The sequence below is a fragment of the Callithrix jacchus genome, chromosome X, assembly GCF_049354715.1.
Source record: "Callithrix jacchus isolate 240 chromosome X, calJac240_pri, whole genome shotgun sequence".
Lineage (NCBI taxonomy): Eukaryota > Metazoa > Chordata > Mammalia > Primates > Cebidae > Callithrix > Callithrix jacchus.
This window is the reverse complement of record NC_133524.1, coordinates 8,419,012-8,437,855: the sequence shown is the minus strand read 5'-3', so window position 1 is coordinate 8,437,855 and position 18,844 is coordinate 8,419,012.

The window sequence follows — 18,844 nt, the reverse complement described above, 5'->3', positions numbered from 1 at the left end:
TATGCCAAAATGTTTCATAAATATACTTGATAGTAACATGGTCCTGAAGCAATCCTAGAACACATAAAGAAACTGTGCAGTCAACCATCATCAGGAATGAAAAGTACACAGGTCTCCCAGGTTTTGAGTTCCAGCACCAAAACCCAGAGCTAGAAAAGTGCTACACTGTTCATCACCACAGCTTTCTTCCTGCCTAACTTATGGAAACAAACTTAAGAGAATATCTAAGGATGTATATACTGAGTCCTGAAAATCCAGAAAAAGAATATTACTATATTTCATAGATTGTTCTTCTGAATCAAATCTTCCTGTCCATGACATATCTTAACCATGGAGAAATTCTAAGAAAGTACTGGAAACTTAGTAGTTTAAGGTAGCTCTTAGTCTGTGACACCCAGTCAGTTGATTAAGTTTACATGTATAAAGCTAGGATTTTATGAAGCCCTCTTATCAGCCCTCAAATCATAACAAACTTCGCAGCTTAAAACACCCATGCATTAACTCATAGTTTTTCTGTAGGTCAAAAATTGGCATGGAATGAGTAGGTCTTCTGTCTAGCATTTTACTGGGCTGAAATAAAAATGCTGGCCAGGGCTGTGTCCTCATTAGGTGTCTAAAGTGGGGAAGGCTGTAATCCCAAGCTCTCTCAATTTGTTGGCATAATATTTCTTTTCCTCATAGTTGTAGGAACCATGATTTTTATTTTGGCTTAATTTTTTTTAATTTGTGCATGTTTATGGGGAACATGAGAAATTTTGTCACATCTATATATTGCATAGTGGCCAAGTCATGGTATTTATACTCCCCATCACCTGAGCACAATAAATTTTTGTCAAGTATAGTCATTCTACTTTGCTATCAAACACTGATTGATTCCTTCTATCTTGCTGTATGTTTGTACCTGTTATCCCACTTATCTTCATCCTCCTCTACTTCTCTCTCTTCCCAGTCTGTGTTATCTATTTAGGTGCCATGTTAATGTTGTCTTGAAGCTCATTATCTTAGGGCCACTCTTAGCCTCCAGGGCCTACACTTAGGTCCTTCCCATATGGATGTCTCCATTGAGCCTCTCACACAATTTTTCCCACCAGGAAGACTTAAATTCTTGTTTAGGGCAAATCTGTTTGGGTCAGACCCACCCACAATATTTCCCTGTCAAAAATCAACTAATTTGTGACATCAATTATGTCTGCAAAGTCCCTTCATGACAACACCTAGATTGAATAACTGGGAGAGCAGAAGATTTGTGTGCAACAGAGGGCAGGAATCTTGGAGGTCATCCTAGAATCTGCCTAACAGATTGTTGATAATGTTTTTAGAATATATAAATGCATTCAGTTATTCTATATGTCCAGTAATTATGAAAATAAATACATTCATGACGGAAGCTTAACTACTTCATCTTCCACGCCAAGATAGAAATAAATAGTAAGTGCTCTAAGGGCAGTATTTTTTCCCAAATCCTTCTATTTAAGGATAATAAGAGAACAAAGAAGTTTTGCAGTTTGATTCTCCCTTTTATATTTTTAAAAAGTAATTTTCAGTTGCTGATAAAAATAATTTTTTTCACCTTTCATCGTTTTTTTTTTTCGAACTGCTGATTGGGGAGGAAACAAAAAAAATTGTTCACTTGTCATTTTACATGCATGTAAAATTTGAATGCTAAATTGTAATACAAGTGTTATCACTGGATAAAGTTTGAATCCCACAAAATATTTCCATATATTAAGCTATTTGAGGAAATAATATTTATGAAAAGTGAGTGTTTTGTTTAAAGTAGTATTCATGATTCAAAATAAATCTGAAACAACATAAGTAATCTTACAGGATTTGAAAGCATCAAAGATAAATGGCTATTAGTTTCTTGTTTTTGTCAATGTTTTCAGTTGGCTTCCTTTCAATTATTCCATTGGTTTGGATTTAAAGGCTCTAAATATGGCATCCCTCCAAACTGATGAACTATACCAGAGCATATAATATAACTTTTTGTTAGCTGAAAATGTTGTACATCTGTACAAAATTTATGTTTTGATTTTCTTTTTTAAAATATGCTTAGAATAGCTTTAGTTTTATGATTATGCTATGTAAGGTTAGGGAAACTTGATAAAGTTCAGTCTTAGTATGACCCAAATAAAGGAGATTTTTTGTTTGTTTGTTTAAGATGGAGTCTTGCTCTGTTGCCCAGACTGGAGTGCACTGGTGCCATCTCGGCTCACTGCAACCGCTACCTCCCAGGTTCAAGCAATTCCTCTGCCTCAGCATTCCGAGTAGCTAGAATTATAGGCACATGCCACCATGCCCGGCTAATTTTTGGTATTTTTAGTAGAGACAGGTTTCACTATGTTATCCAGGATGGTCTCAATATCCTGACCATCATCTGCCCGCCTTGGCCTCCCAAAGTGCTGGGATTACAGGCATTAGCCACAGCTCCCGGCCAGGGGATTATTTTAATCTTGTTTTTTTGGTTTTGTTTTGTTTTTCCCACAGAATAGAATAGAATCAGCTGGGTTAAAAAAAAGAAAAAAAAAAACACCAATGATGGATATCTCCATCAGTGTCATGTTTTGGCCATAACCTTGAAATATTCTCAGTAGATTTAGAAATGTTACAGATTGCAAAATGGCCACACAGCTTTGCAGCTCCTTTACCATAGATGGAGCCTATTTTCCCAGTCCTTGCAACTTCCTCTCACACCAGGAACTCATCTGCCACTATGTGAACAGACACCAGATTCCTGGGGTTTGAAAGACCACATGGAACAAATCCCCAGCCATCCCAGATGGCTCCTGTCTCAGCTATCTCAGCAGAGGCCCAAACATGGGTGAGCCTAGCAGCATTATATGGGGCCATCCACAGAACCACTGCAGGTGAGCCCAACACTAATTGTTGATCCAAATAATTATAAGAAAATACATGGCGATCATTAAAAAATCTGGAGACAACAGATGCTGGAGAGGATGTGAAGAAATAGGAACACTTTTACACTGTTTGTGGGAATGTAAATTAGTTCAACCATTGTGGAAGACAGTGTGGCAATTCCTCAAGGCCTTAGAAATAGAAATTCCATTTGACGCAGCAATCCCATTACTGGGTATATATCCAAAGGACTATACATCGTTCTACTATAAGGACACATGCACACGAATGTTCATTGCAGCACTGTTTACAATAGTAAAGACCTGGAACCAACCCAAATGCCCATCAATGATAGACTGGACTGGGAAAATGTGGCACATATACACCATGGAATATTATGCAACAATCAAAAATGATGAGTTTGTGTCCTTTGTAGGGACATGGATGAATCTGGAGAACATCATTCTCAGCAAACTGACACAAAAACAGAAAATGAAATACCGCATATTCTCACTCATAGGCGGGTGAGGAAAAATGAGAACACATGGACACAGTGAAGGGAGTACTACACACTGGAGTCTATTGGGGAGAATAGGGGAGGGACAGTGGTGGGGGGAGCTGGGGAGGGATAGCCTGGGGAGAAATGCCAATTGTGGGTGAAGGGGAGGAAGGCAGCAAAACATACTGCCATGTGTGTACCTATGCAACTATCTTGCATGTTCTGCACATGTACCCCAAAACCTAAAATGCAATAAAAATAAAAAAGAAAATACATGGTGGTTGTTTAAGTGACTAAGTTTCCATTAAAAGTTCATTGATACAAAACCAATATGTTTTGTCTATTTTCTTTTATTACAGTTGTTGGAGGTCATAACATCTAAATTCCACTGTTTCACATGTACCTTTAATAGGCTTACCTTTTTTTTTTTTTTTTTTTGAGACGAAGTTTCACTCTTGTTACCCAGGCTGGAGTGCAATGGCCTGATCTCGGCTCACCGCAACCTCCGCCTCTTGGGTTCAAGCAATTCTCCTGCCTCAGCCTCCCGAGTAGCTGGGACTACAGGCACGTGCCACCATGCCCAGCTAATTTTTTTGTATTGTATTTTTAGTAGAGATGGGGTTTCACCATGTTGACCAGGATGGTCTCGATCTCTTGACCTTGTGATCCACCCGCCTCAGCCTCCCAAAGTGCTGGGATTATAGGCGTGAGCCACCAGGCCCGGCCAACAGGCTTACTTTTTAACCTTCTCTTTCACTTTGCATAAAAGGCAAATGCCATCCTGCACCATTTCTGTTCTCTCACATCCATTCCCCAAATAATTCTATTATAGCTTAAATGTATGCTTCTCTCCATTTTTATCCTACTAGGCACAACCCTAGTCTGTGCTTCCATTGTCTTCTACTTGCATTATTAATGGAACAGCCTCCTAAACATACTTCTTAAATACAACACGTTCTCTTTCATTTGCATCCTGTTGACATGTTTTGCCTATAGAACCATCCTTCTGAAATATCAACCTGTACATCTTGCTCTCTTGCCTGTATCTTTCAATGGTTCCCATTGCCTGTGAATAAGTCCCAGGCTCAGAATGACATACAGATCCTAGACTTATTTTAGTCGTCATTTCCTACATCCACAGCTGACACCCTATATAGTCCAGACATAAAGAATTACCCCAAACTAAGAATGATCAGTAAATCATTCATGGACAATCTGGACTACAATATAACTGTCATGCTCCTGTATAAATTCTGTTCATCTACAAAATTCATAATCCCTAGAAAGACTTCCCTGATTGTACTCTCACTCCATTTTCTGCTCTCAGTATAATTATTAAATAAGTTATATCTGGTTATGCAAAGTATAATTATTGAAGTATATGGAACATAGTCTTTTTGACTCTCACAACCATGAAAATATTCATCCTTTAAGGCAACTTTCAATTTACAAAAGAGCCATAGCTAATTTGGCATCAATCAGGTCAGTAAAAAAAGAAATTAAAAAACTTATTGACAAATGAAATTGTATAAATTTGTGGTGTATGACATGATGTTTGGAAATATGTATCCATTGTGAAATGGTTAGATGAAGTCAATTCACATGTGCATTACCTCACATATTTATCATGTGTTTTTGGTGAAAATGCTTAAAATCTACTTTTAGCAATCTTAAGCATATGGTACATTGTATTAATTATAGCCACCATATATTTTACAACAGATCTCTTGACCTTATTCCTTATGTTGAACTGAATTTTCTATCTTTAGGTCAACATCTCACTGATCTTACCTCCCTCCCTCCAACCCCTGGCAACCACCATTCTACTCTCTGCTTCTATGAGTTTGATGCTTTTAGAATTCAAATATAAGTGAGATCGATCATCTGGTATTGAAGAAAGTGATTTTCCTGGTGATTTTGCTAATGGAAAAGGAATAACTGAAATATTTCCATTTGAATTTTTGGACAATTTATTTAAAGTCTCAGGACCCATTTTCTTCATTCATAGGAAACAAAAAATCATATTTACTTTGTCTGGTATATTTTATGTGAAAGTATTTCAGTGGTGTCTGGGACATATGTTTCCAGTGAATAAAAGTCATCTTTTTCTTGATGTGACTCATAAACTAGTTCTGATATCACTTAAAAAAACAAACAAAAAAGGTTCTGACATTCTTTGGGGCTGTGATAACATTTTTGAAACACCTGTGTCACCACTCACAGTAACCAGTTTGAAGGAAAATACTCATTTGCATGTATAAGTTCTCACCTTATTTTTTCAATGGTTGTCCTGTGAGGTAGAATGCATTCCAAATACTTTGTCTGTAGATATGTGGCTGACTAAGGATTGGCATTTATGGTATTCAAAGGAAAGTTTGTGAGAGGTGAGTCCCTCCCTTATGCTGTTTCTCATTCTTACTCACCTGAAATAGTTTAGGAATGAGGAGGTTTAAGGACCTACCAACATTAGGAGTGCCTTCCCTTCCTAGACAGACTACAATGTTTTGAGACTGAGGTATCTAGATATCAGAGTGAGCAAACAATCCAATAGTTTTACGTTTGGGAATTAAGAACTGGTACCTGTGCCACTTCCACATCCCCATTGAAGGTGGGAGGCTGCTTTTGACATATTCCTGAACCCAACTCAGGAATGTTTTATGCGGTGTTTGTCTGCAGGTATTCACATGCTCTCCATGGGCGAGACCAGGAGCCTATTTCTAATTCTTCTAAGCGGTTAGAATCCTTCTAACACTGAAGAACAAAAATTTATATTCTCCAATAGAATCAGTGAACATCAAGTACCCATGCTTTTTTGACAAGAAGACACGTCCCAGAGAAATTCTGCAATACACATTTTCCCCTTGTTGTGCAATTCTCTTTCTTTATTACTCTATTTTGTAGAAGAAGACACATAAATTGGAGGAGTTCCTTGCTCAGGCAATTCCATGTATTATATAAAGGAAAGGAAAACACTATTATAAAGGATATGCCTAGGGGTCTCCCCAAGGCTCTCTCATGGGACAGGATTTGTAGTAGAAGACTGTTGAGAGCATGGGAGGTTTGGGAGCCTAATTCACTAATGGGCTCTTAAGATTTAAACGTTAATATGCAAAATGGCTCCATTGTTTTTATGTGAGATGGTTCTATAAGTTTGTATGTAGCTTTTTGTCACTTGAATTATTTTCCTAGAACAAATTATATACATAGAGATTATATTTTCATTAACACTAGACCTGCGGTTGTTTGGAAGAGAGTTCCTTATCCAGCCTTGGTTTCTTTTATTGTTATAGATTTATTTGGGGATTTGACTTCTTGAATCAACTTTGACACTATTTCTATTTCATCAGTATCTTTCCTTGTTTCTTACAGTGTTTTTGAGCTTGGTTTTGCTTCAGCTGGTATGGATTCTTTTGGGGCTTTTTTTGCCTTTGCCGGACACAATATGGTCCATACCCCTCTGTTTAGCCTTTCTTTGTCATTTGGTGTTACATGTGATATTTTTGGTAGAAAAAAAAATGCTGGACTTAGTATATTAACGTAATTAATTGCTTTTGCCTTTGAAATTTTTATTCTATTCACTTTTAGGATGATAGCTGATATGGTTCCTTGTATTTCTTTCATCTTACTTTATACTTATTTAATGCGTGCATTGTTATTAAGGTACAATTTCCAAAAATTAAAAACACGAATTTTGAGTATGATGTTCAGCAATTTTTTTACATAGGAGCATATGCAGACAACCGTTGCCCAGATCAAGATACATAGGTTTAATCATATCAGAAACCATCCAATAATTTTTCAACAAGTATCATTTTATACTTTCACCAGCAAAATAAAAGTTTAAGTTATTCCGTCTCCTTGCTATCACTTCGTATTGTCAGTTTTTAAAAATTTGCCTGTTCTGCTGCATAGGTTCTGATATCTTATTGTGATTTTAATTTATATTTCTCTTGAATATCTTTTCCTATGTTAATGGAAATTTGGTTATCTTCTCATATTAATGGCCTAATGAAAACTTTTATCAATTAAAAAAAATCAGCCCATCTAAAAACAGAGTTGTTTGTCTTTTTCTCCATTTGTAAGTTTATTATAAATGTTGATTAAATGTCTTTGATACATGAATTACATATTTCCTCAACATATGAGAATTTTAAAACTTTCTTAATTGTGTCTTTTTTGAGGGCATGTTTTTTGTTTGCATGTAGTCCAATTTACTTTTTATTACTTATTAAGTAGCGTAATTTTCATCCTGACCAAGAAATTATCACTAATGCTGAGGTTAACATACATTCCTGTATCCTTCAGAAGTTTTATAGTGTTAGCTCTTGCATTTTGCCCTCTGTTAAATCTCAAATTAACTATTGTGAATATATACTCTTTCCCTATGGGCATCTAGTTTTTATAGTATAATTGGTGAAAAGTCCTTGCAATCCCCATATAATTCTGGTGGGGCCTTAGGAAAAAAAAATAACTCTAGTAATCATATATGACTAGCTGTATTTCTGGACTCTTCTCTGTTTCTTTGATTTATTTTTGGTCCTTAGGTTAACACCATACTATGTTTATTACTGTAGTTTCATAGTAAGTCCTGAAATCAGATAATGTAAACATTCCAGTTTTACTCTTTATTTTCCATCCTTGTCTTGGTTAAAATAATTCCTTTGCACTTCAGTATATAGTTGAGCAACAACTTTTTAATTTTAATAAGATTTTTGGACTTTTTATTGGAATTGCATTGAATTTTTATATCAACTGAAAGAGAAATTGCATTATAAAATAATGAGTATTCTATTATGTCTCCACTTATTTCAATCTTCTCTAAGCCTTAAAACATTTTATACTTTTTGGTGTAGAAATCCTGCCATCTTCCATTGAAATTGGATTCTTGATACTTAGCGTTTTCTAATGCTACGGTGAATGGTATTCTTTATGAATACCATTTTAGAGCCATTTTCCAACAGTCTGTGGCTGTTCTATAGGCAAGCAATTGATATTTTCTATTGATCATGTGTCCTGTGATCTTGCAAATTATTTTGAATAATTTAATAATAATTAATAATTTAATAATTTAAAAGTAGATTTCATAGGATTGTATAGATATAATGGCATGCCTGTAAGCAATAACAGTTAAGACAATTTTACTTATTTCATAAATCTATTTTTTCATTTCTTTTTTCTTGCTTTATCCACAGACGAGGACCTTCAGTACAATGCTGTCTAGCAATGGTGAGAGTAGACGTTTTGCCTTCTTCTCTGAATTAAGAGTAAAATGTTTAATATTTAAACATTATACAAACATTACATATGCCTAGCTTTTTTTGACATATCTTTTATCAGACTGATGAAATTATCTTCTGTTCCCAGTTTTCTGAGAATGTATACCATAGTTATTTTTATCAACTGCTTTTTCTTTTTCATCTATCAATAATTTTCTTCTTAATGACATATTTCCTTCCTTCCTTCCTCCCTTCCTTCCTCCCTCCCTCCCTCCCTCTTTTTTTTTCAGAGTTTCACTCTTGTTGCTCAGGCTGGAGTGCAGTGGCGCAATCTCGGCTCATTGCAACCTCTGCCTCCTGGGTTCAAGCTATTCTCCTGCCTCAACCTCCAGAGTAGCTGGGATTCCAGGCATCTGCCACCATGCCCGGCTAACTTTTTGTATTTTTAGTAGAGACGGGGTTTCACCGTGTTGGCCAGGCTGGTCTCGAGCTCCTAATCTCAGGTGATCCACTGCCTTAGCCTCCCAAACTGCTGGGATTACAGGCGTGAAACATTGCGTCCAGCCTGATAGATTTTCAAATGCTATACCAACCTAATTTCCTGAGATAAAGTCCAGTTGGTCATGATATGTCCTTTTAAATTTATCACTGAATTCATTTTTCTATTGTTTTATTAGGATATTTACATCTAAATTTGCAAAACGTATTGGTCTATAATTTATTTTTTCCTGCAAAATTGTTGCTAAGTTTTGGTATCAAAACTTTTAATTAGTCTCATAAAGCAAGTTAGGAAGTTATTACTCTTTATTTTTTTAAATAATGTATGTACTGTTGCTATTATCATTTTCTTAAGGGTTAAGAAAGAAGTCTGAAGACTGGACCTGGATTTTTAAATTGAGGTGTTTACTCCCTAATTTTAAAATTCACTTCATTTAATAGATAGAACAATATTTAGAGCTTCTGATTTTCCCCTTCTATTAGTTTCAGTAAGCTATGTTTTTCAGGATTTTCTTTGTATCAACAAAGATGAAAATTGTATTAGCATGATGTATTTTAAAAATAATATTGTTATTAACTCAACCCTTGTAGAATCTTTGGTGATACCTTCTATATACAGTTTTTGGTATTTGTTTAACTTAGGACTATGTGTGTGCATGCGTGTGTGTGTCTATGCATGTGTGTAGATGTATTTAATTTCCAAATATAAGTGTGTTTCTGAATATATCTTTCTGTTACTAACTTCTACATAAATTGCACCTGTAGAGTAAGTTCTGGAAAATTTATAGCTTTATACCTTAAAATATTAAGTCCCCTCAATTCTTCCTTCCAGGGCCTCTAAGTCTATATATGCCAGACTTTCAGACTTCTTTCTTAACCCTTAAGAAAATGATAATAGCAACAGAGGCCTCATAAATAACACCACATATCTACAACCATCTGATCTCTGACAAACCTGACAAAAACAAGCAATGGGGAAAGAATTCTCTATTTAATAAATGGTGTTGGGAAAACTGGCTCGCCATATGAAGGAAGCTGAAACTGGATCCCTTCTTTACACCTTATACAAAAATTAACTCCAGATGGATTAAAGATTTAAACATAAGACCTAACACCATAAAAACCCTAGAAAAAAACCTAGGTAATACCATTCAGGACATAGGAATGGGCAAGGACTTCATGCCTAAAACACCAAAAGCAATGGCAACAAAAGCCAAAATAGACAAATGGGATCTAATTAAACGTAAGAGTTTCTGCACAGCAAAAGAAACTGTCATTGGAGTAAACCAACAACCAATTTGCAACATTTTATAGTTTACTCTATCTTGTATCACTTCTCATGTACTCATTAATATTTTCTTAAAGTCCAAGCCACTCAATTTTATTCTGCAATTCACAGAAAGAAGTATAATTCTATAATATTTCAATGAAACGTTTGTGTTTTAAAAGAAAATGTTTGTATTTGTCATTATTTTTAACTGAAAAATGTATACCATATAAGCAACTATAAACATTCAAAAGGTATTAGCATTCAACTCTTTACTCATTCTATGAGAATGATCCTCATTGACAGGTGGATTGGAGGGATTTAAAGATAAAACTGTATGTTGACATAAAAGTTTAAACAAAGGTAAAATTTTAATCTTTTCATTTATACCTTTTATAGAGTGGTCTGAATTTATACTTAACTGGGATGACTTACGATGGGACATTTTCCGATTTAAGCTACGAGTTTTAACTATAAGAGTTCAAGTAGATGTGGCAGATTCTTTGCCCTGTGTCACATCCAGTTAACTACAATAACCTGAAAAGATAAATACTATGTATTAGTTTGGAATGTTTCAAAATTTTAACATTTTCAAAAGTGCATCTGGGTGTAGTGTTTTGTGCCTGTAGTCCTAGGTACTAGGGAAGCTGAGATGTGGAGGATTGATTGAGCCCAGGAGTTCCTAGTTGCTGTGAGCCATGATCCTGCTACGGCACTTCAGCCTGGGTGACAGAGTGATACCCTATCGCAAAAAAAATGAATGAATAAATAAATTAAATTAAATTTAAATTTACATAAAAGTATTATAAAACCATAGCTATCAGAATATGACTACTAACAAATTATTCTTACTGCATCATGTCCATTTTTTTATCATAAATATATTTTACTTATGTTATCAACAGTATTTCATTAATGTTAGGACTTGTGAAAATTTATTTTCCAGAAAATATAAATTTGTACTATTCACCATTCAAGAATGTTTTTGGATTATTTTTGATAGAAAGTAAAAATAATAAAAATATAAAAGAAAATCAGATGGGGGCTTTCTAAATTCACAACTTTATAACATTGTTTACCTTTTTTTATTGAAGTGTTAGACTCAGCTTTCTCATGAAAACAGCAGTCTGACATTATCTAAGGGAGTGGAACAACTTCATGAAATTAAGCAGCTTCATAAATCTTAAAGTTATTTGAATTCAATATCTGGCAGTTATTTGTAGGCAAAAATAAGACTAAAGATTTTTCACAAAAATAAAACAGTGATAAGTGTGACAATATAGTATTTTATCAATTATGATTTCCTTCTTTAAAATTTCAATACCATTTGTTCTTGGGGAAAACACTGCAATGTCCTATAGTTCAGTATCAGATGATGATACAGTGACTATGCAATGTACTGTGCGGATTCTGCTGACATGTCCTTTTTGGCTGGCTTAACTGCTCATCCACTTAATTTCTTCATGATAATGATATTGTGAGACCAACCCTTTCATTTATAGGGAGATTTCAAGAGAGTTCCAAAGTGTATCTGTTTCTCTCCTATTATCTTAAACTTGCTTGTACATATTGAGCAAATGTATTGAGGCCATGCTTTAAATTCTGGTGCCTTTTGAGAGGTATACACACTGATTAATACACCAAAATGTCAGCTTTATCTTGTGGTCTGATGATTGTGAGCAAAAAATAAATAAATAAAATAAATATAAACAAAGAACATTTACACAAAGCTTCTGAAAATGTTTCTTCACTTTTGTGAAAACGTCATAAAATTATGTTAGATTATGGATTTCCTAGGTTGAACTTCAACATCTTTCCACTGACATATTTCTGACAACCTATCTTATTATTCTGTGTCACAAAGTGGTACATAAGCCAGAACCTCCCGGTACATAAGCCAAAACCGACTCCCCATTCCTCACTGCACAGGAACAATTAAACTCTCTGTGATGGTTCTAATTAAAACCAAAGCATCAGGAAAGCCCCACAAAGAACTTCATTTTTTTCCCAACTAACACATATTCTCATTCTTCACTCCTACATTACTAAAACATGTATATATATAGTCTAGGCCCCTCCTCCACTCCCTTCCACCTCCCATCCCAACCTGATTTCAAGGTCCTTGCCTGGGCCAATACAGGTCTTCCCAAAGTCATCTGTATCTTTCACTTCACTGAATTTAAAGAACATTCTCCAGCTCTTTCGTGTATTTCTTCAGCAGGATTCATCTCTGCTAACCACTAGTACCTTCTTGAAAAACTCTCTCTCCTGTCTTCATGTTTTGGGGTGAAGTCTTCATGAAAAATTTGGAAATATTAAGGTTTGTTGTGAGTGTGTATAGAATGCCTTTAACCTCTTCACTGTTGAGTTGATTGAAGGCTGACAAACATGTTCTTGTTCCCCATAAGGATGACTTCTAATGAATAATTCAATCATCATCTCTACAAGTAGTGTGACATCACCTTCTACTTCAGAACCTAATGTCAAGTCAAAGTCTTAAGTGATTATCCTCCATTCATCTAAGTATTTAAGTATTTAGATCTAAAATATTTACATTACTAAGTATTTATTTAATGCCTACCTTAATGGATACCCACAACAGTACATGGCACATAATAACTACTTTCTAATTTTTATATTTCTTAATCAGACCCACTTGGTAAAAGATATTGTGTGAAAAGACAGTATGTTACCAGGAATGGAGATAAATCAGACATGAATATGGAATTCATAAAGAATATTGTTTTATAAAGGAAATAAAATATATATGCCAATTAAGGATTCACTATTACACACATGTGCACACACACACACACACACACACACACAAAGATATATAGGACCTATTACATGGCAGATACAGTTCTAAAGAATCAGATATGAACCAATCCCCCTTGTAAATCCTACAGTGTACTAGAGAAAGCAGACATTAACAAAACCATCTTACAACTATGAAATTACAACTATGATGAATGTCCTGTAGTGGCAGGTCCAAGGTACTTGGTAGTATGTAATGGAAGGATATGCCCTGGTCACGGCTGTGTGAGAAGCATCCACTTAGAGAGTGACACTCATTTTAGACCTACTGTGAGACTGGGAATTGAATATGGGCAGAAAAGGAGAGGACAAGGGTAAATGATATGGTTTGGCTGTGTCCCCATCCAAATCACATCTTGAATTATAATAATCCCCAGGTGTCAAGGGTGGAGTCAGGTGGAGATAATTGAATCATAGGGGTGGTTTCCCTCATATTGTTCTCATCTGATGGTTTTATAAATGGGCATTCCCCTGCACAAACTCTCTTGCCTGCCATGCCACGTAAGACGTGCCTCTGCTTCTGCTTTGTCTTCCGCCATGAGTGTGAGACCTCCTCAGCCATGTGGAATTGTGAGTCCATTAAACTTTGTCTTTTACAAATTACAGTACAGTCTCAGGTACATCTTTATTAGCAGGATGAGAATAGTCTAATACAGTGAATATAGAAAAAATGATGTGATATGAGAAAGGTACCAAGAAAAATGACTTAAGATTTTTATTAACCAGCATTTCCCAGAGAAACAGAATCAATAGGGTGTGTGTGTGTGTGTGTGTGTGTGTGTGTGTGTGTGTGTCTTTGTGTGTGTACAGATGAACAACAGTATACATAGCATGTCTGAAATCAGCAAGACAGACTGGCAGGCTGGAGACCCAGAGAAGAAATGTTGCTACAGTCTGAAAACCAAAGGACATGAGGAAGCAGAATTCCTCGTTCCTTGCAGAGCCTCAGCCTTTACTTGTAAGGCCTTCAACTGATTAGATGAGACTTACACACATTATGGAGGGTAATTAACTTTCTTCAAATGCTACTGATTTAAATGTTAAAAATATCTAAAAGATAAATTCATGGCAACATCCAGATTGGTGTTTGACCAAAAATTGTGCCTAATGCAGCTGACACATAAAATCAAACATCACAAGGTGTTAGTTGCCAACTTACAAGACAAGGACGGAAGCAGCAAGCTGATAGAAATGAATTAGTGAGTGTACTGAATTTTAACAGATGGCTGGCATTTTCAGTCTGCTTTTGGAGTGTGGGCAAAGGTGGAGGTAAACGTATGCTGGGTAAAGGGCATAAGCTAAACATGCAAAGGCAGGTAATTGCTGGATGTGTGGGAGGCACATTGATTAATTTGAACTGAAAGTATATAAAGTCAATCTTGGAATGTGAAGATGAAAAAACATGACAGGATCAGAATTTGGGTAAACAGGTTAGTTTTATTTTATAGGCACTGGATTTTTTTTTTTCCTTTTTGAGTAGGTAAGTGACATTTCCACAGCTAGAAAGTGAGAGTGCTTTTATAACATAGGATGTACTTAGATAAAATGGAGTTCATGAAAATATAATCAGTTAATAGAATATGTACTATAATGTATAATGTAATCTAATTCAGAATAGGCATAGAAAACCACAATGCTGGCCAGTAATAGTTCTCTGTATTACTAGTTATCAATTCAAAGTTACATTTTAAAATGCTTTTATTATGTTGTAATCCATAAAGTGAATATATTTCAAAAGCAAGGGATTTTGCAAGTGAAACATGATGAGTTTATTTTCCTTAAATCCATAAAGGTTTCTTTGCATATAAGCATAAGGTTTCACCTCCTTATTAAAAAATTCAATAATGAGTTAAATATGTACTCCATTTTTCTGCCAAGTACTGGACATCCAAGTTAAGAAAAGGAACAATTGATTGTGCCATAAAAGCATTGTGGATTGGAGGTTGTGTGTGTGTATGTGAAGTCATTTTGTGCAGCAAATCTTATCAACTCAGATTTAAAATATAGTTTATTTATTTTGATAAAACAGAAAACAGTAGTAGGCAAATACCAGGGAGGCCAGATTGTCCTTTTCACCTGTTATGACAACCCCTTCCCATAGTGCAACAGGTAATCATCAAGACTAACTGCCACATGAGTACAGGCAAGTTGTCACACAAAACTCTATTCTAAACTGCTGTCTACAGCCCTGAGATACTTCCTATAGCCAAACCTGCACCTTGAACCTGTAATCTTTTTTCTTTTGTCTCTTGAATTGAATCCGCTTGATGTTACACCTGGTACATTAATCAATTGAGCTTTATTACCGTTATGTCATAGCATGTACCATAGAAAGTGTATGAATTCTACACACCAAACATTGCTCACCATTCAAGAATTATTCCTGTTTATTTTAATAATAAAAAGCATTAAATGTATACTTTCAAGAAAGAAAGACATTTAGTAAACAAATATACACTGTATTAAACAGTTTACTATAATACAGGCCCAACCTGTAAAGTTTATAACTGTGACGTGTTTTTTTTTTTTTTTTTTTAGACCCAGTTTCGCTCTTGTTACCCAGGCTGGAGTGCATTGGCGCCATCTCGGCTCACCGCAACCTCCGCCTCCTGGGTTCAGGCAATTCTCCTGCCTCAGCCTCCTGAGTAGCTGAGATTACAGGCACGCGCCACCGTGCCCAGCTAATTTTTTGTACTTTTAGTAGAGACGGGGTTTCACCATGTTGACCAGGATGGTCTTGATCTCTTGACCTCGTGATCCACCCGCCTCGGCCTCCTAAAGTGCTGGGATTACAGGCTTGAGGCACTGCGCCTGGAAACTGTGGACTGTTTATAATTTTCAGTTACTTGAAATTTTTAAGGTTTTATGCTAAATATTTAATTTTTCATTTCATGATGCTTTTCTATCTATGTTGACAACTGATCTGAGTCTTGAGTTCATGAGCACACACTCAAAGATGCACACACAGACATGCATGTGTATGCAAACATAGAAGCAAAAATGGAATGATATAGAAAATAAAATAATAATTTTCTTCCTGTTCCTTAGGAGTTGTGTATAAACTGATTTTTCAAGTTTTTTACTTACAGTTTTCATGTTTAAAAAAATTATTTTGCAATACATGCATACATTACTAACACATTTTATTTAGCTCTGTGCATTTTCAAAATTTGTATAAATGTGATTATATTAAATATGTGCTTCTGACTTGGTTTTCACTCATTTTTATGTTTCTGAGGTTCATCCATGTTGATCTGTACAGCTGTATAATATCCATTTTATGGAAGCAGCACAATTCATCTACTCCCTTTGCCAGTGGCTATCTGGGTTGTTTCCTATGTTTATCTATTACAAATAATGCTACAAAATATGTGCAAATGCATTTCATGCACATATACAGTAATTATGTAAGCAATAGAATAAAATTTTGTTGTACGTCATATGCTATTCAAATTTACTAAGTAACTCAGATGTTTTCCAAAATGCTATTAATAATTTACTCCCCCAAAGTGATGACTCATCATTCCATATCCTCTTTCACACTCATCAGATACTTAAGAGTTTGACCTATCACAGGAGTTCAAAGTGGTATCTCATCGTAGTTTTATTTTGTATTTCTTCCACTAATAATGAGAAGGGGCATCTTTTCATATATTTATTTGAAATTTGTGTCTTCTTTATGAAATACTTTCTCATGTATTTTCCTATTTTCCTTTTGGTTTGTTTCAATTTTCTCTGTTGATTTGTAGATGTTATTTACTCATTTTTTGAAAAATAATCCTTTTGTTGGCAATATAGATGGCAAATATTTCCACAGCTCTGGCCTGCCTTTTTGTATATATCATTTGTTAATTGAGTCATATATCACATATAATAAAATTTACACATCTGAATGAAATGTAAAGCTCAAAGAATTTTGACAAATACATACAACCATGTAGCTACTTACACTTAATGTGATTATTGCTATGTTGAGGTATAAGGTTACCATTTTGCTATTTGGTGTCCATATGTTCTATCCAGTCTGTTCCCTTTTCCTCATTTTCTGCTTCATTTTGGCTTAATTATTATTATTATAATTATAATTATTTTAGATTCAGGGGTACATGTGCAGGTTTGTCACATGGTGGATATATTGCTTAATAGTGAGGTTTGGGTTTCTAGTGTACCCTTCACACAAATAGTGAACATTGTATCCTGCAGCTAATTTTTCAATCTTCATCCCCCTCACATACTCCCCCTTCTAGAGTCTCCAGTGTTTGTTATTTCCATGTGTGCCTAGCTCCCACTTACAAGTGAGAACATGAAGTTTTAGTTTTGTTTCTGAGTTGTGTCACTTAAGATTATGGCCCCCCGTTTCATCCATGTTGCTTCAAAGGACATGATTTCACTCTGTGCTATGGCCTCATAGTATTCCATGGTGTGTACCACATTTTCTTTATGCAGTCACTTGTTGGACACTTAGGTTGATTCCATAACTTTGCTATTGTGAATAATGCTGTAATGGACATATGAATGCAGGTGTCTTTTTACATAATGCTTTGTCTTCCTTTGCATAGACACCCAGTAGTGGGATTGCTGGATTGAAGGATAGTTCTATTTTTAGTTTTTGGAGAAATTTCCATATTGTTTTCCACAGAGGTTGTACTAATTTACATTTCTACCAACAGTGTATAAGCATTCCCCTTCCTCTGCATCCCTGCCAACATCTGTTGTTTTTTGACTTTTTAATAATAGCATTTTGGCTTAATTATTTTTACGGTTCCATTTTACCTCCTTTTTGGTATATTAGCTATAACATTTTTATTGCAGTGATTGCTTTAGTATTCATATAATGCATCATTAACTTACTATAGTCTACTTTTGATGATATGAGGCCACTTCACATTTAGTGTAAGAACCTTTCAGTGGTTAACTTCCATTTCCCAACCTGGAATTTTGCTGTCATTGTCATACATTTCTCTTGTACAAGAATTAAAAACCTCACAATACATCCTTATTATTTTGGTTGAAAAGGTCAGCTGTAAGAACAGTATTACATATTTACTTGCATCGTTACTATTTCCAGAGTTTTTCATTTTTTTGCATAGATCCATACATTTATTTTGATAATTAATATCAATTATCAATATCATAACATTATTTATCAAATGGCTTAAAACCGTATCATTGTTTGTGACTTTTTTGTCCTTTCTTTCTTGCCACTGTGATATTTAATTATATTATATTTATATTGTTTTAGTGGTTATTTTATGGGAATTATCTAGCATGTTTATTTTAATAAAGCCCAGAGCTATTCATTATCTTGACTCTCCTGAACCCTGAATTGTCCTTATCTCATATACTTTTGTCTTTCAAGAGAGTTAAAATTTAATAGCCTAATTAGTATAGTAGAAAGAAGATTAGCTATTAAATTAGACTATCTTGATTTCAATCCCAGCTGCATCTTTTCTTTGGTACAAAGTTTGGTAAATAGCACACCCTCCATGAGCCTTGATCTTCTGATATGTGAAATTGGGACACAATAATTAATCATATAGTTGAAAGAATAGGATTAAAATGCACACAGTAGGTGCTCAATAAATATTAATGACTTTTCCCTTCCTACAATATTTAATCAGGCAGATTTTAATAGGGGAATCATATCCACCCTATTTGGAATACTCAAGAGAATATGGAAACACATTCTCA